The sequence below is a fragment of the Dermacentor albipictus genome, chromosome 1 (assembly GCF_038994185.2).
Source record: "Dermacentor albipictus isolate Rhodes 1998 colony chromosome 1, USDA_Dalb.pri_finalv2, whole genome shotgun sequence".
In the NCBI taxonomy this organism is placed as follows: domain Eukaryota; kingdom Metazoa; phylum Arthropoda; class Arachnida; order Ixodida; family Ixodidae; genus Dermacentor; species Dermacentor albipictus.
The window spans coordinates 414071704-414096064 of record NC_091821.1 but is presented as its reverse complement, the minus strand read 5'-3'; positions in this window follow the sequence as shown (position 1 = coordinate 414096064).

Below are 24361 nucleotides of genomic sequence, written 5' to 3'. Positions count from 1 at the left end.
TCATCTGCATCACGCAACGAAAACACGATACAGAACACGATGCAGAACAACTTCTTAAGCGCGACTCTTACAGCAACTATTTATTCCTTTATCAAGAAATAAAACGCTGAGTTGTTAATGCGCCTTCTTGTCATCCCTTCTTGCTTCCATTTGGCCTACTTGCCATTCGACAAGGTTCCTGCGCGCTTTATGTATCGAACCTGTTTCCTTGCCCTGCTAGCCTGCTCCACGATGAGTGTCTTGGTTATGCCGACGAAATCAAACCAAGCTTCCTTTACGATGTGCCTGACGACCCGGCGTCTTCTCCGCTTGACGCTATGGCCCTTCAAGTTTCGCCTCCCACGCCGCCATGTGATCCAACATTTTCCAGGTGTATTGATCCCAACCTCTATCCAGGTGAGCACGCTCAGATCATCGATCTCCTTGACCACTTTCGCACGTCATTCGACCTACAACAATCTAGCTTAGGCCGTACTTCCCCTGTTGTCCATCACATCGACACCGCTAACCATGTGCCTTCACGCCACCGGCCGTATCGTGTATCCGCCACGGAGCGTAGCGTCATAGCTTAGCAAGTTGGAGACATGCTCCAACGCGGCGTCATACAACCTTCGCACAGTCCCTGGGCGTTTCCTGTAGTGCTGGTCAAAAAGAAAGATGGCACAATTCGCTTTTGCGTGGACTACCGGCGACTCAATAAGATAACCCGCAAGGACGTTTATCCACTACCCCGTATTTGCGACGCGCTCGACTGCCTCCAAGGTGCCGAATTCTTCTCATCTTTAGACTTACGATACGGGTAGTGGCAAGTGCCAGTGGCTGAGTCAGACCGTCCAAAAACCGCATTCAAGACACCTGACGGTTTATTTGAATTCAGCTTGATACGATTTGGCCTGTGTAACGCGCCTGCCACATTTGAAAGAATGATAGACAACATCTTGCGTGGCCTCGAATGGCAGATATGTCTGTGTTATCTGGACGTTATCGTTATCGTTTCGCCGCACTTTCCTTCCCACTTACTTCGACTTGAAAGCACCTTCAAGTGCATCGCCGATACTGGCCTCCAGCTTAACTCGAAGAAGTGTCGCTTCGCTGTCCGGCAGCTGGTCATCCTCAGCCATGTCGTGTCCAAAGAAGGTGTGCTCCCTAATCCGCCAAAACTACAAGCTGTTGCCCAGTTTCCGCGACCAACGACCTTGAAAGAACTGCGCAGCTTCCTTGGGTTAGCGTCATACTTCCGCTGTTTCATCCGCAAATTCGCCACCATAATAGCAGCTTTACCGCAGCTTCTTCGTGACGGCTACATCCTTTCGACCTGGTCACCGGATTGCGATGCCGCATTCACAAAGCTGCGTCTTCTCTTGACATCGCCACCAATCCTGCGCCATTTCGATCCAAGCGCTCCAACTGAAATAGACGTGGATGCCAGTGGCGTCGGCCTTGGTGCCGTTCACGCTCAGAGAAAGGCTGGCTTCGATGAGTACGTCGTCGCCTTCGCCAGTCGTGCACTCACTAAACCTGAATCGAATTATTCTGTAACAGAAAGAGAATGCCTGGCTATAATTTGGGTCATAGCCAAATTCCGTCCGTCTCTCTATGGCTGCCCATTTGACATGATAACTGATCACCATTCGCTGTGCTGGCTGTCATTCTTAAGAGAACCATCCGGTCGTCTTGCTCGATGGGCCCTTTGACTGCAGGAGTACGACATTCGTCCTCCACCCCCATGCCACTTGTTTTCGGCATTTTTCTTTGGAACATCGGCGTGAGTTGCTCGACCATCGACTTTAGTCTAATTATAAGGATGGTGTTGGTTCTGTCTTGCTGGAAGTGCGTTCCGAGCGTCTGGCTTCTGGTGGAGAGGGAGATGACATGCCGTTCCAGATGGAGGCATATGGTAGGGGAATCTGGTTTGGGCTTTTTGCAGAAAATGACCAGTAGTAGTTCCGACTTCTGAAGGGCATAAGCCAGTCTGCACCCCATAGTTGTTAACGACTTCCGCCGCGGCTTGCAGTCTGTCCTTCATCTCCCCCAGGGAGCCCGTAGAAGACCAGATTGTGATGTCATCTGTGTATAGCCCTTGTTTCATCCCTTGGATCTCGTTTCGCAGGCAGGGCAATTCACTGAGGGCGATATCGAAGAGGAAAGGGGACACGACCGGTCACTGCAGAGCTCCTCGACTTCAAATGGTCCATGGCACTCCAGAACATTGCTACTAAGGCAGCCAGACAGCATTGCGATCTCTTAGGAAATCCTTCATGTTGTTGTATGTCCTGGAGCCACAGTCTAGTGTGTTGAAATTGGAGTACGTTGGCATGTTTTACATGGTCGAACACCCCTTTCAGATCTAATGCATCTTATTCGATTTTAGTCAGTACGTCATGAGCCGAGAGTTGCGGGGGAAATCCGAACATCGAGTGTGGCAGTTTCTTTTCTTCTTCATTGAATGTTCGTTGTCTGCCCAATACTGTATGGTCTAGCCATTTCCCTGCACAATAAGTAAGGGGAGTGGGTCGCAAGTTTTAGATGTTGTAGAGTTTTCCAGGATTCTTTATTACTCTGACCTCTGTGGTCTTCCATTCTTGTGAGATTGTGCGGGATCTCCAGATGTTGCTGAGATTCTGTATGAGTTCCAATGTGAGTTCAATGGTTAAAGCACCGCACGGGCCGGGGTTGGTTTGGCTTCCTTAGTAGCGATGTTCTGGAGTGCCATGCGAAGGAAGATCGCTCTCTTTTGAATAGCGCATTCTCTTCTTCCAGAAGAACGGCGGATTGGAAGAGTTGCAGGTTTTTCATAATGTTTAGAAACAGCGCTATGGACGTACATCGGCCAACAGAATAGAGTATGGGACACACATAGCTCTCGCTGTTCATTCATCTTGCCGGCTCGGCTTATTTCTTCCTTTCTATGTTGCGCTGCACCAGTTTTAGTTTTAGAGCGCCATGTGTCGCATCCTGTGTTCTGCTGTCCCGTGTACGTCTGTAGCACTGTTTCTAGACTCTTCCTCCAGTCTGACTACTATTTGTGATAGTGTATCTTGATCTCTGGGAGATACTGCCTCAGACCAACTCAACGGTGAAGTTGATTGCCGCGGGCTGCTTCCTCTCTGTCTTGTCGGTGTGCTCGGGGTCCCTGGTAGGCATCCTCCGCCTCGATCTGCACCTTTGCCTAGAGCTGCTCCAGTCCTTGGGGCCTCCCCTGCTAGGGTCTCTGCTCAGCTTCGAGCTAGACCTACAAATACATAGTAAGGAGAGAAATTAAGAAGAAAATACAAAACCTTGCAGAGCGCCAGCAAAATGTGAGAGAACGATTAGGGCAGGAAGGATGCACAAATAGGATAACACTCAGTAAAGAAATAGAAGCAATCCGTAAACGGTGACAAAAACGCGATATTTACACATAATGTATCTCAGCAGGAAACCGAACAAGTGTAATGACAAAGTATAAGGCTTTTTAAACCGAAAATATCATGAGTCATTACACTCTGTGAAGGTGGATGACTAGCGAAGCTGTTTAGCACACGGCAAAGAGGTGACAGAGCATTTTGAACAAAGCTACGAAGACATTTGTCTTGATCGGTAGTCATCGTGTCGAAAGGTACGCACAAACATTTGCATATATACTCTTGCGTGGACGACCACATGTATATATATATATATATATATATATATATATATATATATATATATATATATATATATATATATATATATATATATATATATATATATATATATATATATATATGTATGTATGTATGTATGTATATATATGGTTATGGCTGAGGAAATCACGCTGGCCCCGCTAGAGCAAGGAAGAAAACGAGTACGACCTACGTTGAGTAAGCACAGTGTATTTGACTGACGTTGCGGCTGGGGGACAAGGGCTGGTCCACCAGCCGAAACGTCAGTCAATTATACTGTGCTTATTCAACGTACGTCGTACTCTTTGTCTTTATATTTATTTATTTATTTATTTATTTATTTATTTATTTATTTATTTATTTATTTATTTATTTATTTATACAAATATATATATATATATATGTATAAATGGGGGCGGGGTGGCCTCTGCAGCACGAGAGGGATGCATGCGCCATTGCGGATATGATAGTTTCTGTTCACGAATAAAAAGTGCACGGAAGCGTAGGCATTAACACCTCCGCTATAATAAATGAATGCATCTGCAATAAGGGCTTCGTTCACGAAAGAGTTCCCGCAGAAGTGGTCGGTGTAACAACAGGCGTCTATCAATATAAAATAGCTTACTTAGCATTAACGTAGGCGTCAGGATAATGTGAACTAGCGTATACTAGCAAAAAGGTCTTGCGAATTCGGCTGCAGGTCCTTAGTTGTAACGAGCGTTACCGCTGGCGTTCAAACGCTGACGTTCAAACATCAGAAACTCCTGCGTGAATTCCCTTGTTGCTATGACTGTTAAGTTCTGCTTTTTAAAGTGGTCTTTCTTTTATGGCAGGCTCTCCCACGCTTCGCGCTTTCCGCGGCCACTCGCGTGGCTGCTGGGTTGTGGGATATTGCGTCGGGTGCAAGTTTCTGCAAACTGCTTCATATGGCAGAGGATTCTGACCGAGAAAGTAATGCTAATGCTCGAAGCTCTATTCTTCGTAATCGAAAAATGAATCACAACATGATACATGTAGACACAGGTAATGTGTGCTCAATGGTTTCTGTAAATCGCAAACACCTCTTAATGGAATAGAATGTTGGCAAGATATTTGTTAATAAGGGTATTCCGTAAGCTTTTTATCTCTGACACTAAGCCTGCCAAAGAAATGCTTGTAGCAATAAAAATGCTTCTTAGCAGTCAGTGGCAAAGATAAAACAATATATATTGTCCTTAAATGTTTTATTTACCACTGCTGCTTAAATACGGCCTAACTTGAATACCTGAACTTGATTTAAATATGGCCAACGCCAGAGCTTCCCCGGAGGTTGCTGTAAAAAACATTGTGTCACACTACAGCGGTAAAGGAAATTCGCACATTTGTAAATAAAGCTAGGATCTTGAATCAAGTACTTCTTCAATACTGCTGCGTCTCTTCGGCTTTCCTTCATTCAGTTACATCATACATAACTGCTCATTTAGAACAATGCAAAGAAAGAAACAACAAGGGAAAGAAATGTATGAGCACAAACGACGCGGAAACCATAGCAAATAGACTTTTTTCGCGATGCAGTTAGCTCCAGAGAAACGATATTGCAACCCAGCAACAAAAAACATCAATAGGAAAGTCAGAGAGACTGAAATGGTGGCGGTAATGGAAAGGAAACTTGCCAGGGGTCGATTTAGACACAACTGGCCTGCTTGAAGCCCTTCGGTTCAGCGAGAGCAGTGGCAAAGTCAACATGTCCCCAATAGAGATTAGTAAGGGGTGATTGAAAGATTGGTGGAAGAAAAGTAGGGGAACGATAAACAATAGAGGCGTAAAAAAAACAAAGTCCAGAATGGGGGTTCAGAAACTTTCGTTATGAAATTTCATATTGTTTTTTTTTTCCTTTTCCTTTTTATATTTAATGTAGGTAGGACATTAGGCAATATAATAGCAAGAGCTTGGTGGCGCAATCCACCACCCCGTTTCAAAGGGGACGCTCACGGCATCCATCCAGCACAATGCCTCAACGAAAGCGCATGAATACCAAACCACTACAACTTCTTTTCTTCTTCTGTCCAATGAGGTGTCGGAAATGCAAGTGGGTGTTCCTTACCACACTGTGCCCCATTCACGCTTGAAAATTTGCAGCGGCAGAGGGAAGACGTGTGCCTGACACATCAGTGACTGGCATATTAGTGACTAGAAAATAGTGAGTGGCATATTAGGACATAGAATGAATCTGTGTGACCAACTTCGCGGACCGCTGCTACCAGAGGGTTGTCTGTGTTGTCGGCTCTTCATGATGCGCGGCTTGTCTTGTGGATAAAAAAAAAGTTCACTCATCCGCCAATGCTGTATTGCTAACCTCGAAAGAACGAACTTCAACTCCAGAACATCTGCAAGAGCGAGCACCGCTTGTTTCTTACACGGTGACAAAGTAGCGCCACTTCTTGGCGCATAATAAGTTTTTCGCACGTTATCTACGCATATTCACCCCAACTCACACGAAAACTTACGCCCACCCTATCGTCAACGTATCAAGAATAAGCGAATGACCGCACACTTTAATCAATCCGCCGAAGCCCGGGTGACAGCGACCCCACCGGAAGTACACGAATATTGGAAGCCGGACATTTCGTGGTGGTCCACAGAGTAAGCGAGTGACAAGCGATAATGCGCCTTTGCTAAGATCCATTAAAAAGTGGAGTAGCTCTAAGCTCCAAGCCTGGTGCGCAGCAAGAACAAATCTATCGCAACTAAGCATACCTGCGAGCGATCAGGCAGAAAATAAACAATCACATGCTGACAACACCGATGAACTTTGATTAGTCAGAAACACGACAGGCCACTGCTTCAAAGTGTTCGCCCAATAATAAACGAAGGTCAAAACACTCCGATACTGATTTAATTCATAAGCGGAAATTTCGGAAAGTCTTGAAATACATTTCCAGCCCCGCTTTTATTACAAGCACGTATACGCTGCTCGCGCTGCTTGGATAAGGCGTATTGAGCTCGGAAAGCGCTTACACGTCCTCTGAAGCTGCGGTCAAACCTTCATGCCGTTCACCTAGTCACCGTCCACGATACCCACCCAAACAGGGATGTGCTGAGCCGCACCGGGGCGCAGTGCGCATCTGTTGTAAACGCGGAGGCAACTTAGGCGACTAATGAACGCGTCACCGCGTGATAAAACATGGCGGCGCCCATGGGATCGCCGCGAAAAAGGGGTGTGTAGCGTGCGGGCAGAAAATAGAAAGGCGAAGAAAAAGTGTTCGCGAATACACCATAACTAATGCGGATGAACCTAACATAACTACTACCAAGCTGCAGCAACTTCAGCCGAGAAACCATTAGACATTTCAAAGGCATTTGATATACAAAATTGTTTCTACGTGCCGTCTCACACACTTCCGGGAACCCACTCAAGTCGTGACAAAGTATGAGATGATAAATCACAGCACCTAATAGAACTATAGCTCCTCGTTTTCCTCTGCGTGGCTGTGTATTCTTTTTTCTAACCATAAATGACTCGAGGGACTATCTAGCGAAAACAAAAATAACGCCGGCTTGGAAACAATGCGTGCGCGTGGTCATAAACAACCACCTTTCAGAGCGTATGGGAGATGCAGCGGCGTCTGCGTTATCTGCACGTTGCAGATAACGCAGACGCCGCTGCTGGTGGTGCGCAGCTGTTTGGTGCCATGTTTGGTGCATTTGGTGCCATGGTGCGCAGCTGTTTGCGCGCCATTCTGGCGCGCAAACAGCTGCGCAGTCTTCCCACGTAGAACCTGTTTTCGCGGCGCGTAATGGTTTTCTTCGCATCTAGTAGGGGCTGACAACTGGACAGAGAGTTTGCAAATAAAAAAGTAAAAGTTAAGAAAGTGGAAGGCGGAATAAGAAACCAATGTAAACAAGCAACACTTGTCCTGACACTTTGTTTTGCATGGTGATTTATATTCTTCAGCCTTTTTTTCGCATTATGGAATACTTATGGTGCGAGCACCAAACCTCTCTCTCCGTCTTGTCTTTCTTTTTGAAGTGTTGTTGATGCTGGAAAACGTTCCTAACAGGGTCTCCGCGAGGGTAGTCGTCGATATAGGGCCCATGAAATGCGGTTTAATGTGTGTGCCAGAACGTGTAGTGCTTTTATTTTGTGTGTGTGTTTTTCCTTGATGCTCACAAAAAATCCGGATGTCATTATATTTATGGACACGAACCATCGTTATCTTGAACGCCCATAGGCAATGAATGCGGCAACGTTGAAGAGACGCGTCGGTCACAGTTCCACGCCTACTGGCATTCACTTTTGTTGTTTTTGTTGTCGTTGTTGTTATTTTTGATGATGATCATCGTGATGTTGTTGAGAAATGGGTAGGTAGGCTTTAAGAGAAAGCTTTAGATGAGGGCCAACTTCCATTTCCCTATTAACACACATGTGCAAACGCATAAATGCTTTCTTGACATAGCCGCTGCACCGAATCGAATAATATTGGGTTAATTGGAGAGATCAAGTGAAATGCCCTTGGCTTTAGGGAGCGTAATTCTGATTTAGGACCTGTAAATGTTTTACAAGAATTTACAAGAAATTTGTAAGTTTCAAAAAAATTTCTAAGCAAGAAATTCACAAATTTGTTACTCCGAACCACAAACCGGTATTAAAATTCTGTAAACTGAATGTTGTAGAGCATCTAATGCGAACAAGATTACTTTATGAATTTACAACTTAGGTGGAATTGTTGCAAAGCTTGCAATAATTTATCAAGCGGTCCTGCTCCCAAATTAGTCATACTTCTAAGCGATCTGGGATACATGGATTTTATTGGTTTTAGTTATAACATTAAGTGCAATTTACAGAATTGTGATATCCTTTGCATTGCTGAGTTACGGAGTTGTCATTTTGATTCATGAGTTGTTGTCGTTTTTCTTTAATTTCGCGGTTTTTAGCAATTCTGACTTGTTTAATTGGCGGTCCTAATCAAAGATCAACTTGTTAGAGTCACTAGATGTTAATATTCTCTTCTAAGTGCAACAAACCTCTTCAATATCGGCGCAGCAGTTGTCAAGAATAAATTATTCCTCCGTTCCTATTTATTTGGATAGGAGCCGACAAGCTCACTTTTCCTGCAAAATTCAAGCTATCCATTCCCGCCTGTAACACACACACACATTTCACACGGTAGTACTAGACTGATAATAGTGGTGGTCATGGTGGTACATTGGTTATCATGGTAATAATAATGATGTTGCAAGATTCCGAGATACCATTCTTTTAACTGTCATGCCTCTTGAATTTGGCACCTTTGAACACTTCCTGCAGTGTTTCAGTGAATAGCAGGCCCAATTAGTAGCATGTTGCCAGACTGCAATGCCTTGCATGTCGTCAAATGATTGCAATGGTTGTATTTTTACTGCGTGCATTGACGTCATAGATTACATCAGTGATAGGCCAACACTCAAGCGGGCCTTTCATCGCCTCCATTCTATAGTGCATCTAAAGCAGTATAAGCATGCAGCATATTAGTGAGCTCTAAATGGGCTTGCGTAGCTTCAGAAATTCCTAAGATTGGAAGTGGGTTGTTTGTAGACAGCAATACTTCAGCACTACAAAGCAACCTATCTCATATTACGCTTATTCAATTCTACGCTCCTTGAAAAAAAAAAGGCTCAGATGTTCTCAAAACTTCTGCTTAAGTAAGCGCCGTTTTCTATTGGCCATCGCCGCGGCCGTCGTTTGCCGATTGGTACCATGAGTGAAGGGCGCCCGAGAGTCGGCCAAGGAGAAGCCCTTCCTGCGTAAGTTAATCGTTGCGCATACGGCCCATAATGATTAAAGATTGTCAAGGCGCTGAAAACATCAAAGACGTCTTGGTGTTAACTTCAGATGAGGAAAGTTCCAATTAAAGTTAATGCGCCCCGGTGAACGCGTTCTTAATTCCGACCACTTTACTATAGCGGGGGTTCGTTTAAGCGAAACTAAGGCGCCTCCCGAAGTAAAAAGAAAAGAAAAGATGGATTTGGGGGTTTTACCTACAAAAATCACCATCTGATTATGAGGCAAACCATTAGTGTTGGTTACTCCTCATTACTTTTGACAAGCTGGGGTTGTCTGACGTACACCCGTTGCACGGTACACGAGCGTTTCTGCATTTAGGCAAGTTTTGAGTGTGAGTGGCTGCATGGTCGGAAATTAAACCCACTTCCTCGTGCTTGGCCGCGCGACTGCACAGCCATTAAGTCACCATGGCGCACGAGGATTGAACGGGATGCAGGGATTACGAGATATAGTGCGTGTTGTGGCATCACGTGGCATTGTTGCTAGAAGCGAGGTTGCCACTTTGGGGATCTCGGGGGCAATGCGGTGTGTCGATGCATTCCTTTATTGCTAATCACATCGACGTCGACATTTATCGTCAAATGAGATCTGCCGGAATTTATTTTCTGGGTTGTTCGTTGGAGCTCTTTACCTGGGCTAAAGTCGTAGTCTATTTCTGTTCGACTAGGAAATTCTCACAGCTCCTGCATATAGTCAGGGTAGCCAACCGGAACTTCCTTTGGTTAACCTGTCTGCCTTTCTTAGCATAATTTATCTCTCTCTCTTTATCTCTTCCTGCACTGTAACATCGCCGTTCAGCATTGGGCCTTTGAAAGAATGGTCCTCGAAAACTGATATGCTGTATATCCGAAACAATTGTAGTGTTGAGAAGGATCTGCAGTCATATAAACAGCCCAATTCAGCGTCAACTAAATTAGTTCACTGAAATAAAAAAATGGCTGTGGCTTAGGTAGGGTTAAGCCCAGGATGCGAAGCATACTAGCCTTTATTTTAGTTGTTCATCATCATCATTTATTGGACCCTTAAGGACCCTTTACAGGGTATTACTAAGGGGGGGGGGGGAGTCATAGATATGCATAAGTCAAAGATGTTACATAAAGAATGAATTGAAATAGCGCAGGTTAAGAAATGCAGGAATACAAAATAGGAGTACAGGCAACTTCAAATGCAACAACACTTGGAATGAAAGGAGAGATTGTTCAATTGTAGTTTCCAAAATGTGAAAGCAACCGCTCTTTAAACCACTGTTTAGCCTTGTGACCTGCTGTTGCTTGGCTATATTTGGTTCGGCTACACGAAGAAACAACTCATGCGTTACTCTACTTCGCCTTCAAGAGTGGAACGCGACAGCGTTCCCGTCGACCCGCAAGGGATGTAAGACAATGGGCTATGGCGCAGCGACTACGCGCCCCGCATTGGACGCGGTGAGCGTCGAACAACGCAGCGTTCGGCGCGGCAACGAAATGTGCGCCTGAGCAAGCGACGCACGCCTGAGCCTTAGAAACAGCTCGTTTCTAAGGCAACACCGCATTCACTAGAGGCGATTTTGTACCGCTTTGAAGCATCGTACTCGTGGCTCAGTGGTAGCATCTCCGTCTCACACTCCGGAGATCCTGGTTCGATTCCCACCCAGGCCATCTTGCAAGAGTTGAGCCAAAGCCACTTCTCCTCTGTCGTGACGTCACGGTGTCACGTGGTATTGAAGGCGACACCGCCGCGCCTGAGGAGCTGGGTTGAGCTCTCGTAATATGCTTCGCATAAAATGGTTAGCTCGAAACGAAGAGTTGTCCATCTAAAGAATAAAAGAACGTGGTTAAAGTTCATTTGGATAAATGCTTTTAGTGAAAAAAAAAATAATTGGCAGTGGCTTAGCTCGGCTATGCCAGGTTATACGTAGCGAAAGCTAAGGCATAGATAGCATGGTTAGCCTTGCTTAATCTTGATAGCAAGTCCAGGTTAGTCTGGTTGTCTAGCTATGTTGCGGCGTTTAGCCAGTCATTCGGCGCGCTGTTCATCTGTTTCCTGGGCGATTCGTTTCCTCTTCATCTCGTTCCGATGTCGATTCCAGGCCTCCTCCTCCTTATCAGAATTGTCGCCGTCCATACTGCCACTTCAACTGTGGTTGCGGCTCCCGGGAGCTCTCCTTTTCAATCCTCCGACATGTTATCAGGCATGTGACGTGGCTGGCGAAGCGAGCGGAGGCGAGCGCAACGACGAGGAATGCGTTGTGACAAGGAACGCGGTGTAGGAACACGGTGTGACGGGGAGCGCAATGTGACGTCATGTGCCTGCTTCGTTCGCGGCCAGTAAAGCTTCCGCTTTTTAAAAAAACGATTCTGTTGTGGAGGAAAGAAAAATCGAAAAGAAGCATGGTTTTTCTCAACTGAGTAAATAAAAAAATCAGAAAGGCTGAATCGTGCTTATAACGCACCTGTGTTACGGGCTATTGAGCGGTAGTGTAGGCTGTTTCAACACATTTCCGGTCAAAACACTGTAACGGGTGGTCGTTGTATACAGTCCCGATCATAATTCAACGCAGGGGACCAGATGACGTGAAATGACACATTGCCGTTCGAGCGATCTGAATTGTGTAACGCAAAGTGCCTACGGAGGCTGTCTGAAGAAACCGAAGGCTGTTGATGACGCCCAGTCGATGGCTCCCAGTTTGGGTGTTCTTCCACTGACGACGACCTCAACACAACTCAACTTACTGATTTCTCTTTCAACGTTGAATTGAAGGAATCGATATCCTTTCCATAATTTTGCTTCGAGCTCATAGTGATTCTATAGATATATATGCAAAGTGCAGTGCGCATACGGCTAATTGGTTCGTATAAAAACATGTGTTGGCAATTCGTTGGAGAGAATGCGTAAGCGCACACAGCCGGCAAATGACAAGCAGTTTGTGCACGATTGAAAAGCAGTCGTGTATGACTAGTAGTGAAGGGAAGGGGGCAATTTCTAATGAAGGTCGGATACTTATCTTAGAATGGCAATGCTCAATTCAAAATTCAGACACTTCAATCGTATGCGACCAAATTTATCCGTTTGCAGCAATAATTCGACCGGGCCGGCCGTAGGAAAAGAGTTGGCCATGCGCCGCCTGCCCCACTACTGCGGCACGTGCATGGTGCAGGCCTACCCCGCCATATATTTTGCGAAGCAATGGGGGCGACGCTCTTTCACACAGGGCGAATTTGTTGGATATGTCTAATTAGAGATATTTTTTTGTGAAAACTAACAATCCCAGCTAAAGCTTTCGCTCGTAGCTGCCTCGGCAATTATCGTTTTTGCTTATGAACAATTTTTGTTTTTCATATTGCGCCTCGCGGTTACAGGTAGCAGCGGTTAATGTATGATCCTGCCGAGAGCTATCGTTCCTTTTCTTATAGGGAACCGACAAGTATAATTGAATCTTACATTCGTATGTTTCTGGTGTGAGCTTCCACGGATACGCCTTTCTTTATTCTGCTAATTTTGCTCCATTCTTCTTTTTTTATGTTTCCAAAACCAAAATATTTCATACTTAATGGCATAATTCAATTCGTATTTCTCACGTATTCGTACTGGCTTGGAAAATTTCAGGATTCGAATGCCCATATTGAAGGTTCCGTGGTTTCTGCCGCGATAAAACTAAACAAAAATATTTATCCAGCCACTGCACTTTCCCGCTTGTTAAGTGTTCACGTCTTGAGGGACAAGATTGCGCTATATTGTATAGGGCTGGGGAAATTGATTCGCTGTCAAGTGCGTATTATTAACAGTCATTACCAAGCAGCATATGCGTCCGGGTCACAGCCTTGCCCTCGTATTTCTTCGGAAGCGTACGCATTCGTGGAACATACTCGCGATGCAAAGGACGCCGCGTTTGATTACGGTTGCAGCATCGTCGCGTGCGCCTATAATCTCCAAGTGTCGGGAACGAGAACATATCGGGTAGCGTGCCGTATCGACCGAGGCAAAAATAATGAGGTTCCTTGGTCTCTGCCACCACCTTGCTTGGAGGGTGTAAAGATAAATGAGGTCAACCGCGCGACGTGTGCTCGATTCCTCGAGACGAAGTTGCGTATCAGGTGAGGTGGGCATAACCTAACTAAATCCCCGCACCGACTATAGTGAGCACACAAGCGTTTCATCGTGCGAAGGATGAGAAGAGGAACCGAGGGGCTCGATTTTTGTTAGTCGCGACCATATGAAGCCAACAGAGAATGAAGCCCAGCAAGGCGTATGCATAGGGGAAGTTAATTGTTATGTTTAACTCTAATGTAGAAATAATAAAGTAAAGGGCAGTCAAAGGGAATGAAAGGACAACTTTCCGCTTGTGGAAGCTGAACACGTGCACATCTTACTCATTGCGCCTGTGATGCTCTGCCAAATGAGCTGCGGCGGTGGCGGTCCTACTATCCGTGTTTTTGGCTATTTGTCCGTGGAAGCGTTAGTGTGATTAATGGGCCAATACTTTGGACGTGGAACATCACGGGTCGTGTAACGTAACACTATTCCGTTCGGATTTTATTACAATCTCCAGACGCCATACTTAAGCAACCACCGACGCAAGCATAGCGCGGTGATCCGCTGCTATAACAGCTCATTCAAACGCTCGGCTCGTTAGTCGGGGGACACCTTTGTTGCTGTCAGAGCAAACAGCAGTGCCTAAATGGATAGGTTTTCCTTATCTAATTGATTCATCAGAGGCGAGGAACACGCAGAAGGGGACATGGTCTCAGTGGGGCCAAGCTAGCGCAGTGAAAGTAGGTAGTGGTGTGAGGATGGTGGTGCCGGCTTCTTCGATTGGTCAGCTTCCCCTTGCATAGCTAGCTGATGGCTTGTCGATGATTGTGGTGGCGTGCAACCGGGCGTTAGAAGTGCCGGGAAAGCAGATACTCAGTGAAGAACAATTCGTAGAGCGATGTCTCATACGTGCCCAAAGGGCTGGGCAGCGTTACACTGAAGCGCAAAATTTGCATTATAGGGAAAGAAATCAATTGTCGCCGGCAGCAGCAAGTAGCCCCTGCCAGAACTATAGGCGAGCAGCCATCTTCTTTTCCTTTCCGAATGGGGTCACTCTCCGCCTGTTCCAAAAACAAGCTCAGTTTGATGGGTTTTTTTTTGCATACGAATGTGTCTCCAGTGTGTACATATCACTTTGAGGTGGACAGCCACCATTGCATGGCAGGCAGGTGGAGTCGGCGAGACCCGATAATATATTGAACTATCGCTGAAGGCTAACGGTGACAAAGGCGCAAAACAAGAAATATTTTTTTTTGTCCAGCCTAATCATGCGCATGTCAATGTGTACATGTCATCACAAAATAGGGACTTATCGTGGTTTTCGTGACGTCAAGGGAGGTGGGCATTGCCGCCAAAATTTTTGACAAATCGCGGAAGGCTTGTGAAGGAATTGGAATAGAAGAAGATTGGAATAGCCTTACGTTATAGCACCCTATTTTCACCGCATGCTTCACTTCACGTACTTCACGTATAGTGCGGGAATAAAGCTGTCGACTCTTGCAACTGGCCTTCGAGTGCTACTGGAAAGCATCGCGGCTAATAGAGTCGAGACACGAGATAGCTTATTGGCAGCGCAAGCGAAGCACTGGTTCGCCTTCTTATCTCTCTACACGTATTTGTTCAGTTTGCTTAAACGCAATTAGGGATAGCTTTAGTGTAATAAGCGTGTCATGCTAGGCTAGCGCACGATGTACGTTGCAAGGTGGCGTCTGTATAATTATCCTTATTTGTCTCGGTACAAAGGAGCACATTGATTGATTGATTGATTGATTGATTGATTGATTGATTGATTGATTGATTGATTGATTGATTGATTGATTGATTGATTGATTTCGTGATTGATTGATTGATTGATTGATTGATTGATTGATTGATTGATTGATTGATTGATTGATTGATTGATTGATTGATTGCGTGATTGATTGATTGATTGATTGATTGATTGATTGATTGATTGATTGATTGATTGATTGATTGATTGATTGATTGATTGATTGATTGATTGATCGATCGATCGATTGATTGATTGATTGATTGATTGATTGATTGATTGATTGATTGATTGATTGATTGATTGATTGATTGATTGATTGATAACCACGGAGGAGGAAGTTGTCCTAAAAGACACTCAAAAATTGGACACAACTGATTGGAGGTTGACGGTTCGATCCCTGCGCAGCACTTGGTTGCCTTTAGAATTAGAATTTCACTCGATGACGCAAGCAGTGACGTGTGTCACCATGCGCAACAAATCGGAAAACTGAACAAACGGATGCGGCGAACAAAATGGTGGCCCCGATATGCAGCGATATTTGTGCATGGCAAAATAAAAGGCCACCTACAAATGGTCATTTCAGATAATGCCCCTTCAGCACTGTAAATATTGTAAACGACAGCACGCCAGATTACGCATATTAGAGTCGATCTATTCCCACCATAAAGCACAGTGAACATCTTCGTAGCTCCTCCGGAGAGCTCTAAAGTAGCTTACTGCTGTCAAGAAAAAAAAGGCTTGTCAACCAAAGCGGACGTGAAGAAAGACAATGTTGATGCATAGACAATGTTTTAATATTTTCTTAACTAGGAGCAATAAATATGTGCAATGCCGCATGTTTGCATAATGTTTTGCTCCTTATTTGCACGATTTCATTATCGCTCGATTTCCGGAGCTTACATTTTTCACCGTATATTTCTTTTATTCATGTTGACTTTTTTTATTCGTTTGTTTTACACGCATATACGCCGACGTTGTCTTCATAAGTGCCGACTTCGGTTGACACGCCTTTCCTTTTTTTTATATTTTTTTATTTTTTTTATCAGAAGACCAACCAGGTGGCTCTATGTCTAAGATAGGGGTGCAATGTGTTTAATTGGTTGATGCAATGTGGTTAATTGTTTACTACACTGACGCTAACTACACCCGTAGTGTTAAATTTACCTGCACTGCGAGTAATTATCGCGTCTTGCCTTCTTGAGACCTATCTTTTTAAGCCTTTTGCGACTCCCTGAGACGTTCTGGACGCGCGAAGGAGCCGTTTCTTTGATCAAGATGCCATATATATACCCAGATCCCACGTGCGCCAAACCCACATGAAGTTGCCAAAGAACACCTTCTCGAGTGCCGCGACATAATACTGCGAGGCGAAGACCACAGCTCGAATACTTTTCACTCTGAAAAAATAATACTTGGTACATAGCCAACATTAGTGCTACAGGGAAAAAAGCATTTGTGGCTTTTAGGATCTTCCTGAAAAAGAACGTATATATAATTGTGCTTTTTTTTACTAAGCTTATCGTGGTTTAGCCCACTATTACATTTTCTTTTAATACCACAGGTCGCCTAGTATGCTAAATGTGTAGCCCACATTTCCACGGTTTATATGTTGTTATGTGTCTTGCTGGGCGGAGATATCGATTGAACTGACGTGCATGTTTTCGTACATTCTTTTTTTCTTTTCACTTGTTTACAAAACCGTGTATATCTCTCAGGGTAATTACTACTTTTTTTTTAGAACTTTGGAAATGCTTGCGCTATTTGACTGTCGCCAGTGCGTATCCCTTTTTCGTGCTTTTGGTTTGCTTGCCCTTCGAAAAGGGGCAGCCGGCGCCAATAATGGTGCCAGCCACTCCGTTCATAATCTGTTCAAGCTGATGATCTTAGTGACAGCTGAAAAAGTTAGCCTATAAGAGTCTATATATTGTTGATGTACCGCTCCAAATGGAAATCAATCATACATGGCCCGACGCTTACTGTATAAAAATGCCCCGTCTGAACAGGTGAAAAACACGAGAGCGCACTCAACGCCAGTTTGGGCAGCCCAGTGATTGATATCCAATATTTCTCGGCAACGTTGGATGCGCCTTCGTCTCTCAACACATGCAGTAAGAAGTTGTTCAAATTCGACCAGTACGTAAGGAAACCACGCATTGCACAGCGTCCGCGATTGCAGCGTCCGCGCGAACGTATGATTTGTGCGCTTAGAGAATTCACCCGTTTATGTGCATTTTGGCTGCTAACATGAAATGAAAGGAACGTATGCAAGAGGCGTGGTTCGATATTCCCTGCGTATAACTGCCAAAGCAAACCTTTCGAAGTTCGCGATTAGAGACATCACGAGATGGCCAAAATTATTTGCGAAAGCACAGCCAGTTGCATTCGTCATCTGTGGTTGCGCACGTTTCAGGCAATATGGATGCGAAAAAGCAGATATATTCCATAACCTCGCGCGCTAAAAGTTGGAACTAGTTGTGTAGGCCGGAATGCGGTCAAGGAACTAATCAATACACGTGTTGAAACGTCGCGACACGAGAGGGAGCCTGTCATAGCAGTCCCGGTACAGCGACCAACCTGGCCGTAGGTGATTACCTTGACTTTTCATATACAAGAGAAGGCAAAGAGAGATTACCGATACACAAAGCACTAAAGCCTTAACAAGAGATACGAGCAGGACCGAAAAGTGGTGTGTCTCGCTATAACTTCTAATTTTTCACACATCTTATTCCCTGATACAATTGAGTGTATAAATGGGCTGGCTGGTAGATATATAACTTGCAGGTAACAGCGCTAAAGGAATGACGGTGACGAGAAGAGACAAAAAAAACGGCGCGGTGTTTGTTTCTCGTCATCGTCCTGTCTTTAGCGCGGTTACCTTCAAGTTCCAGGCACAGTTTTTGTTTCATTTATTCTTCCGTGGAAACAAAATGCACTCATATAACACGCAAAATGCAATAACCTGAAGTGAAACAGCAACCGCTTTTCGGTATTCACTTTCAGCTACGCAGGCGCCAAAGGAGAAACTTCTAGCAGGCGTCTTGCGGAAACTCTCGTTATCCCTGCTCGCGGCTGTTTCAAAACTGTGTACTTTTCTTTTTCCCTTTGCGCTTTCTTCGTTAAAAAGGAATGCAAAGGCTCGAACTGGCGGCCCATATAGCGTGCAAGAACCCAGTTTGGTGAGAAAACAACGCCGGAGCGTACTCCATAATTTACGCTCCGACCCACACGTTCTGGCTTTTTCTCCACCACTTCTTCCTTCTTTTAAGAGTCTTTCGTGCTCACGCCGTCGTTCAGGCAGCTAAGAATCGCTTGATGCTCGCTCAGTGTCAGGCGACACGTTCTTCCAGTGTCTCGTTTTCTGCTTACTTATATGCTGCCTCTACAGCACCCCTCCGTGCTCCTTGCTGCATTCGCGATTTTGTAATTCTGTGCAGTCGGCGCGACGGACATTGTGTAGCCATAAAGATTCTCCCCTTCGTCGAAGAACTGTCCTTATTCCGTGCTTGAGTGTCAAAAAGCACCGAGACACTTTTCCTCCTGGACTCGACGCGATAGCTAAGAGAATATGTGGTCTGGCCCTGCTGACCACGCGGACGCATTTCGACCCCGGCTGTGGTGGCCACATTCCGGAGGGAGCGGAATGCCAACGCAATCGTGTACGGTGCGTAGGGTACGCGTTAACAATACCCAGGCGGGCAAAATTATTCCGAAGGGACCCGCTACGGCGTGCCTCGTATTGGATCAGGGTCTTGGCACGTAACAATCCAGTATCTACTTTTTTTTTTCCTCGCACGTATCAGCTACTATACACGATCCTATCGCGCATTTCCTCGCAGTGCTGTTCTCTCTAAGAGAAGACATAGATTTCAAAAACACAGAACCTCTAAATTTGCCGGGTATCGGTGGATCACCTTCAAGGTTCCTGCAACAACAGCCTCCATTGCACTGCGCGCAATTGCTCGGTAAATAATGCGCAGCACCATCACGCCACTGCGCATCTCGATGAAGTATTCATGAATGCGCGACGCCGAAATTCCTCTTGAATAAACACGCGAAGAGACTTCTTTTTGGACGCCGCAACGTGTAAATCACGTGCGAGAATCTCCTGGTGCAAAAACTGCGGCCGCAATTCTAAGCAACTTCAAGCGAACCCAGCCGCAAAACTGAGTTCGTAACAACGGAATTGCTTCAGCTGCTACACTCCCTCCCCTCCCTCACTCCTAAAAATAACTTGAAGTGCAAAAACCAAACGTCAATCCCGTTATTGCTATCATAATATTGTGGCCCTCGTTGAAGCACGATTAATAAATTACAGCCATGGTATAGAACGGCTTCGCCTTAAATAAATTATGGGGTTTTACGTGCCATACCACTATCTGATCATAACGCACGCCGTAGTGAGAGACTCAACACCTAAATCGAAGTACACGTGTCGGCTTCTCCTTAAGACACGCGATAATGGCTGATATGCGAGAACTAAGTTAAGGCAGGCTGTCAGGGGGTGGGGGGGGGGGGTGTTACGATGATCTGGAACGCCGTGAATGTTTTATTTGGCATAGAGTGCTGCTCGTGTATGTATGTATGTATGTATGTATGTATGTATGTATGTATGTATGTATGTATGTATGTATGTATGTATGTATGTATGTATGTATGTATGTATGTATGTATGTATGTACCGACAACTTGACAACATTTTCATAGCTGATCTGATAAGAAACATTACAGCTCTGAAACATGTTCTGCTATTTATTTTAAACGGCATAATTGCAACTTGTACATGGCCAGATTCACTGAAGAGTGCTCGCGTTGTTCCTCTGTACAAAAGTGGGAAAAAGAATGATATTGCCAACTACCGCCCTATTTCTGTTCTTTCCTGCATATCCCAGATTTTAGAAAAACACGTACTTTCTGTGATGAATGCATTTGTTGCTAAACATGACCTAATGAGTGCGAATCAGTACGGATTTGTTAGTGGGTCTGGAACACAGGTTCTATTAGAAAATCTCTCTGATTTACTGCACCAAAGCCTGGAAAACAATGAGGTGGCATTTGGGCTTTTTTTGGACGTAAAAAAAGCTTTCAACACAGTAAATCATCAAATTTTAATCTCTAAACTGTATTCATATGGATTTAGGGGTCCTTTTTTGTCACTAATTAAAAACTATCTTCACAATCGCTCACAAGTAGTCATGTTTGGGCCTATCTGCAGTGACGCGGTAAGTCTGGTGTGCGGTGTCCCGCAAGGGTCTATCTTATCTCCTTTGTTGTTCAACTTATATGTGAATGATATATGTGACCACGTGAAAGCATCCACCGTATTCCTTTATGCCGATGACACTTTACTAGTGTCAAGCAACCCTGAGTTTTCATGTGCCCTGGCTAACCTTCAAGAGGACGCTATTAAAGTTAGTGATTGGTTTGCCTCAAACTTAATACAAATAAATAGCACCAAATCCAGACTTGTCTGTTTTCGTAACCCGCACAAAGATGTACCAAGCGTCGCTTCCATATATTTACACCCTTCATATTGCTCTTTGTGCTCTTGTCAACCTATAGCTAGCGTCCAGTCGGTTAAGTATCTTGGTGTGCACATAGACAGTGATCTGACGTGGAATACTCATTTGAGCCACATTTGTAAGAAACTTAGAAGTGTTGCATGTTTGTTGTTTAATTTAAAAACCATGATGCCTTTTTCTATCAGAAAACTAATCGCCCAGGCTCTAGGGTATAGTGTTTTAAGATACGGTATGTGTTGTTTTTTTAACTGCTCTTTCACATGGAAATGTCGAGTTAATAGGATTTCGAAAAACATCGCTACAAGCGTCCTATACATGCCACAGAAGAATTTGCCCAGCAGTGTCTTTAGAACAGCTGGTTTGCCTTCTTTCGAGAATCTTTTTAAACAAATCGTGGTACTTAAATATTTTTGGAGCAGTGCACACAGGCACATAAATACGAAACCGGTACCGTTGAGACATGTTCCTCGTTATCTTAAACCGAGAGTGCGCACTCGCTACGGTAAAGCAACAAGACGCTATTATGTTCCTGCTATCTTCAATGAACTACCGGACGATGTACTTTCTTTGTCCACCCGCAAAACACTGAGAGTTGCTGTACAAGCGTTAGAGAACCTTTAATATGTACTGATGTTATCAGTGTATCTTTGATAATGTATGATGGTTGTGCCAATTGCACAACCAGCTTCTGATGTTGTTCTGGTGTGTCGCGTAGATTGCCGCGGCTGCCGGTTGTCGCCGCACAAGCCCTCTTGTGGCTTCGGCGCTTTCGTTTTTTGTATACTGTTTTAATTATACTGAATAAAGATTATTATTATTATTATTATTATTATTATTATTATTATTATTATTATTATTATTATTATTATTATTATTATTATTATTATTATTATTATTATTATTATTATTATTTATGAATGTATGTATGTATTATGTATGTATGTATGTACGTACGTGCGTACATACATGTGTGTGTGTGTGTGCGCGCGCGCACGTGCTGTATTCCATCGGGCTGAGCCGGCTTAACCTTCCAGCATTCGTGTCATCTCTTATCTCATTTATTTGTGTAAATATATATATATATATATATATATATATATATATATATATATATATATATATATATATATATTATATATATATATATAATGGTCGAAGCAACAAATCGACACAGAAGCGTTAGGAGCTTTCACGTACCACAATTTACTTTTGGGAAGAAAAACGTAAAAGTTTGGCCAATTAGATTGCCTTTTGCCTGCCGCACCTTTGTATCGCTACTGAAAACGGGGTTTTAGCTGCCTGAAGCGAGATTCTCTCGGGAAATCACACAAAAGAAAAGAATGCTTATTTTATTTTCATTTTTTTCTCGACTTTCTTCTGCAGAATCTATTAGTTTTCCTTTTGTTCGCGCAAGAAGTTCGAGGCATACGACTCTCAAGAAGGCGACCCAAGGCACGAGAGAAGTGGTGGCTGCAGCACTTCCGCGAAGTTTCCTAATGCCTAAAAGCTCGGGCGAACGCTGACAGGGGTGACCTCTCTCTTCGTACTGCCACGTCTCATTCGACTGAAGATTAGATAAGTGACAATGGGGCTCTCCCGGAGAAAGCTTTGTGTTTTCACTTCTCGTATTCTCAAGCGTTTTCATGCGAGTAGTTTTTCCAGGACTCAAACGGCTGCAAATCTTTGCTCTCCGGCTTTCACCGTCTAAATTTGGAAAGTGTATAAAAATATAAGAACATTTCCCGATTGCTTTGAAAACTACGGTACCATGTTATGTAGTCCCCTTAAAAAAGCAACGTCTTGAACCGAAAAGCCGAAAGCCGAAAAAGCCATGAACCGAAAAGTTCATGGCATATAATAATAATAATAATGTCTTTATTTGTGTCCCGTAACAGTACACGACACGGGAGACCTGCAGTAAAAGCTGTCATGAATGACAGCTTGACAGAGCCGTAGGTCCCCCATACAAGGGGCAGTTACAAACGACAAAAAAGACATAATACATTGTCACAATTGAAATTACACATTCCGAGCGTACAATGTAACTTACACAAAAAATAAGGCAAGATAGAAATACAAATTGCAAGTTCACTCATACAATAAAACATCACAGTCAACTACGGGGTAGGCACAAAAGAAATAACATAAATGCAGTTTCACTTATCCGCAAGAAATAATAACAAGAAATAACTAAGAATGTGTGCAGTGAATCTGTCGTAATTCACGTTTAGATAGTTTAAGTAGGTCAGTCCCGGATTTTTTGCAGTTGTTTAATAGAGTTGGAAGTGTGAAGGATAATTTTTCCATTGTGTAATTGGTTCTAGGAGTTGGTACAATCCACTCCTCTTTATGACGGGTAGTGTAAAACACAGTGCCCTTTTTCAGTAATGACAACTCAGGTAGATATTTAAGATGATTTTTTAGTTCGCGCTGGAATGCAAGTGCTAGCTTATAATTGTAAAGATTGAATACTGGTATTATGCATGCTTTGGAAAAAAGACCTTGCGAGTGACTGTTATATGGTAGATTAAAAAGTACTCTGATAAACTTTTTTTGAAGTATAAAGATCCTTTGCAAATTTGTATACGTGGTTGTGCCCCAGACCAAGAAACAGTAATTAAGATGAGAGTAAAATAGGGAATTATAAAGCAGGATTTTTACTTGATACGGGAGATATGATCTGTAATGGGAAATAATGCCTACTGCTCGAACTAACTTAGTTAGAACAGCATCAATGTGACCATCCCATAGCATGTTCTGAGAAATTGTAACACCTAGAATTTTAATATTATTTGTGATTTCTATTGGTGCGCCACCATAACTTAAGCTTACATGAGAATTTAGCTGCCTCAATTTAGGTCTAAATATTACAGCTTTCGTCTTATTAACGTTTATGTTCAGATGGTTTACTACTGACCACGTTTTAAGCTTAGTAAGGAGAGAATTCGCATCATTGTGTAAGATATGACAGTCTGGAGCAGATAGAAATACACTAGCGTCGTCGGCATACAAAACATATTTAGGATTAGTAGAGAGGTTAGTGAGATCATTTATGTAAATGTTAAAGAGAAGCGGAACAAGAATGCTGCCCTGAGGAACACCTTTAAGTATGGATTTTAAATCAGAACGATACGATATATGGAAATAAAGCACTCTGGTGTATGCTATCAGTTCTTGATAATTTAAAAGTAATATTTATAAAAATTAATATTCCCGCCTAGCAACCCATTTGTCAGACAGCATGCTTCACATGTGCTAACCGCTCAGCTTCCAAATGTCGCTGAAACACGTCTGACCATCTCAAAGGATGAACTCGAGCAGCACCACTTCTAAATATCGCACGTTTTCCAGGCGCCTAATGACATTTCCATCAAAGTGAGCTTTGACTGCTGTCATGTGCACCCTCCTATGTAACTTTCACGACGTGACAACTCCCGGGATTTCAATGCCTTTGTTCACAGCAAACCACTTCTGCGGGGTAACTTCATTACTCTCATAAAACGCCAATCCTTATTAGCACTTTCCATGGCGATCTTCTGCTCCTTGTGCGGCTTGGTGCGATTTTTTACGTTCCATGTTTGTCAGCCTGAAGTTTTCCTTGATTTGCCAG